We start from the raw sequence: 4,946 nt of genomic DNA, 5'->3' as shown, positions 1-4,946 counted from the left end.
AGAAATTAATTTGGTAACTGGATCTAGGTTAAGTGAATCAGTGGGCTCTAATCATGCTTGCATATCTGAAGCCTGCATTAACCTGCTTTATTTTTATATCACTGGGACGCAATACATACAAAATCCTTTAGCATTAACCCCTTGCTGCTGGCTCTTTAGGCGGGCCATGAGGTCAGAGGTTGGTAGGAGTGGTCCCGGATTATGCGATCACTGTGAATGGCTGCACAGTGATGACATAGCCCACCCTACTGGCTCCTGATCATTAGTTGTTGACCGTGAGCTGTCGGTGACTCTAGGGGTGCCGAGTGAGCGCACCCCCAGGACAACACAGTGACACATATGTTACTCCCTTTTGGCCTGTTTAAAGAAGAATTCCTCGAATCTAAAAATGAACCCTTGCAATGGGGCTACGCCCACACTGCAAGTGTTAAAGGAGAACTATGGGGTCAGTGTTTTCCCCCATAGTTCTCCTTAGGGTAACGGGAGGACACAAACTAGCGTCCTCCCGTTACCCTAAGCTCAGTATACCGCGAGCTACAGCTCGCGGTATACTGAGACGCCGCACCTGGAGCGGATCCCGACGTAGATGACGGGATCCGCCCAGCTGCGTGAGTGACAGCTGGCTCTGCCTACCTAGAGGCAGAGCCAGCTGTACCCGCCCCCCCCCCCGTCCGTTCCGCCAGTCAGCGCTGGCAGATCGGAGCGGGGAGAGGGGAATCCAGCCCCTCCCCCTGTCACGGCAGAGAGCCGTGACAGGATCGAGAGGTGAGGGAACCCGGTATGTGTTCCCTCACCTCCCGATCTACTGAGCCGACCTGTGGCAGTCTCATTGTCACAGGTCGGCTTAGAACTATGAGGTGAGTGGAAATCACTCATCTCATAGTTCTCCTTTAACTGCTCATATTTTTCTCTAGGTTAGTCAAATAAAACTCACCCGATCCCAACTCGCTGCTAGATCTAGCTTCTCTCCAGTCTCTGGCAGGCTGCAAGGACTGCTGACATCATCACATCGAATGCGGGTCCATTCACCTGTATAACATGTGAGGACGCCAAAGATCATACTACAACCAGAGTGTGTCGGGGAGAGAGTTGAGCGCAATATATCCTCTGTATTCCGACCCACAGACCAGAACAAGCAGTTAACCCTTGCAGTGTGGGCTAATTTTTTAGATTCCTGGAGGTCCTCTTAGTATATCATTAAAACCATTTTATGTCTGTTGGATGAATGCAATAAAATACTTGTTGACCTTGTCAGAAATTCAGAGCTCTTCTGTGTCCTGTGCACACTGCCTGTGTTATCTCAAAGGGTCTATTTAGCCCTCCCAGTTCTTATTCTAGGACTAAAAGTCAATTAGTCTTTGTGCTTTGTAGATGAAGACAGTGGGAACGGTTAAGTCCCAATTACATCAGATCACATCCAACCTTATTGAACCCGAACATAGCACGCATATCTAGGACTGGCCACCTCTAATGTTTCCCCCAATACAGGCCTGATCACAGAGTTCCCACTGCAGCTATTTTATTCTGACCATCCAGGCCATCAGAATACAAGAACAAAGGGTGCAGCTTATTGGCTGTTCTGGCTCCAGAGGGAGCGATTTTGTAGGGAGAGACGAGCAGCCTCCTTAGCAATCCTGCCGCTGGCACTTTCTAGTGGCAGAGGTGCCTGTCTGACATCAACCTTACATTTTGTTATTTTTCGGATGCAGCCACGGCCTGGGAAGTAAAGTCTGCCCCTTGCCAGCGTGCTGCATAGACGGTCACTTGCTCTCTCTCTGTGGAAACAGAGGTCACTCTGCAAAGGTCAGTCACGCCCCAGCTTAGCTTTGCTAATTGGGGAGCTATAGGTCCGGTTCAGCAGGGGGAGTGTCAGACCTCTGCAGAGAGAGAGCGAGGGTCTTTCTGTACAGTATGCTGGCAGGGAACAGACTTTTCTTTTCAGACTGTGACTGCCTTCTAAAGTAAACAAACAATCAGACTCTGCACACCTTTTGTTTTAATGCACTTTGAGTGTATTTAGCCTTTGTAAACGCAAAATGTAATTGGGCTTTCATTTCCCCTCACATCAATTCCTTGTTACTTGATGTTTAAGCCTTTTGTATGCATTTTCTTTTGTGCAGATACCATGAATAACGTTAATAATTAATGTTTATCCTTTTTCTTTTATATAAAGCAAATTGCCCAAACTTCATTTTTTATTATAACTTTTACAGTAAAACAATGAAAACACAATCAAGCTTAACACTTACCCTCCTGGCACATGGTGAGTCATTCTCTTGAAAAGCTACGGGTGCCAATACTATCCTAAACTTCAGGACTTGTCGGGTGCCTGGTCCCCTGCTGGGCACTGTGATCCCTCTCAGGAGCTGCTACGTCAGTACAGGACACAGCAGTATCCGCACAATGCTGCACCACCAAATCATACTTAAAGTGATATTAACCACTTGCTGTCTGGAGCAATTTCTTACATTTGCACACACATAAACAAAATGAATTTTGGCTTGAAAACAGGTCCAGACCCCCAAACAATGATATATTTTCTGAAAGCAGAGGCCCTGTAGAATGAAACAATGCTAGTTGCAATTTTTTATGCTGCACGGTATTTGCACAAATGTTTATCAAACCCGTATTTTTAGCATAAAATACACTAAAATGAAATTTAGTGCACAGAAACAGAAAATAATACACAATTTTTGGTTAAATATAAAAGACGGGGTCACGTCGGGTAAATAAGATACCAAACAGCCATCGCCGGCTCTTTACAACAGTACCAATAACACGGCCGCAGCTGTGTTCTTGGTATAACTGCTTCAGGGGCCCACCTATATACAGTATATGGCAACACGCCTGAAGTGGTTAAAGTCAAAATGTTTTTAAGCTATTTCAACTGCTGATTAAATCACGTACAAAGGATGATGCCCCTTGATGTTTAAAAGTTTTAGCTTCCTGCAGAATCAGCTAGTTCCCTGAGCACTGGTCCTGATATCCTCTTTTAGGGTGGTTCCTTTCCCTCGCAGAGTCCTATGGAGCCACCCTTGTGTGTGGTAGTAAGCTGCATGCCTCTCCATAAACACACATACACAGCAAGGCAATCCACTTCCCTGCTCCTTCCTCTTCCCTCTTCCCTTCTCCAAGCCGAGTTGGAGCTGTTCAGAAAAATGATAACTCTAAGGCTGGGTTCACACCTAGGCGTTTCGAATATGCGCGTTTGGTGACGCGACTCGCTGTAAAAAACGTGCGACAAACGCGCGTTTCCAAGGGCTACTTGGCTGTATCCCAATGGAAACGCGCGACAAAAACGCCCCAAAGAAGCTCCTGTACTTCTTTGAGCTTAAGACGTTTTGTAGCGTGTTCATACGGCCTGTAATATGCCAAGGTGTGAACCATACCCATAGGAAATAATGGGATTTCGGTGTTTGAGCGTTTTGCAGAGCGTTCGAACGCGCTACAAAACGCCCAGTTGTGAACCGGGCCTAAGTGTGTGGGAAAAAAGTAAAGAAATACTTTGCTGGGCGATGTTTATCTGATCTGGATCTTCTGGTTTGTCACCATCAGGGAACTTGCCCTGAGAAATTCTAGAGCCATCGCTTGTATGCAGATAGACAGGAAGTGGCTGCAATAAGGCTGCCGGAGATCACAAACACTGAGATGCAACAAACATTGAAAAAACGGGGTAAAAAAAAGCTTTTGAGTTTTTTAAAAATGACAGTTTCCTTGCAAGTACCGCATGTCATAAATAACTGTCATGTATGAAGTATCTGGTCACACCTGTGTAATTTGAAGCACTCAAGTGATAAAGCATGACAAAGGTAATCCTGTTATTTTCTATGAGGCCCATTCACACCTATGCGATGTGCTTCCATGCAACCTGGAAAATGGTGCAGGCGGATTTTTTGGTAGTCCATAGTGCGTCTTTTGCTCCATAGACTACTAGAATTTAACATGCATGTTCTTGGGTTTTAGCACATGAAAACCAGCCCCCACCCCCTAGCAACTTATACTTTATTCCACAATCATTGGGCAAAACAAAAAATGTATAAGGCATTGAAAATTCATGAAAGAAAAGCATAACAGAAAGCTGCTAAAGACGCATGTAAATGCAGACACAGAGATCTATTGCTATGGAAGACATTTCAGATTGAAGTTTTGATCTTTAACTATGAAAATTGCTACATACATTTTGCTTATGGTGTTAATGGACTAAAGAGCTACCCTGTCTCACTGCCATTTCGTAATAAAAGGAAAAGGAAGGTTTGTTGTCTTGTGATAAAAATAATAAAGGCAATTAATATGCAACAAATGTCTGACTGAACAGATATAAAATGTCCTCTTTGTGAAGTTTACATGGAAACAAGGTCTCTGAAAGTGTGCACAAGGCAATACCAGGAAAGTAATTAAAGTCCTTGGCCTTATCTACATACAGGAATATTGTTAGCATGGAAATAAATGCAGATACGTACTTCATGTTCATGCTGCCTCCTAACCAGTGGCGTAACAATCGCCATAGTGACCCAGGCGGCCACTATGGGGCCCGGCCAGGACACCTCCCTGATGCCGTGCGTGCCGCCAAGGTCGCTATGGCTTCGAACACGCCGCTGTTTAGATCACTGTCAGTGATCTGTGCAGGGCTGCGTTCTTCTCCACAGCCGCTGCTGAGTCAATGAGAGCCAGCAGCGGCGGTGGAGGAGGCTGGACCCGGCAGGGGAGAAGGAGGCGGGGGCCTTGGGGGTCAGCAACAGAGGAGGCGGGGCCGGTGACGGAGCAGGAGGCGGGACCGGCGACAGAGGAGGGAGCGGGCCCGGCGACGGAGGAGGGAAGACGGAGGAAGAAGAGGCGGACAGGTAAGGAGTGTGACCAGCCCACCTGAGGGTGACCCTGCGGAGCCCACCATAGAGAGCATATGGTGGGCTCTGCAGGGTAACCTCAGGTGAGCTGTGTGGGATCTC

Source organism: Nanorana parkeri, unplaced genomic scaffold, assembly GCF_000935625.1.
Source record: "Nanorana parkeri isolate BGI_ZX_2015 unplaced genomic scaffold, ASM93562v1 scaffold12, whole genome shotgun sequence".
Classification (NCBI taxonomy): Eukaryota; Metazoa; Chordata; class Amphibia; order Anura; family Dicroglossidae; genus Nanorana; species Nanorana parkeri.
Note: the sequence above shows the minus strand (reverse complement) of the source record.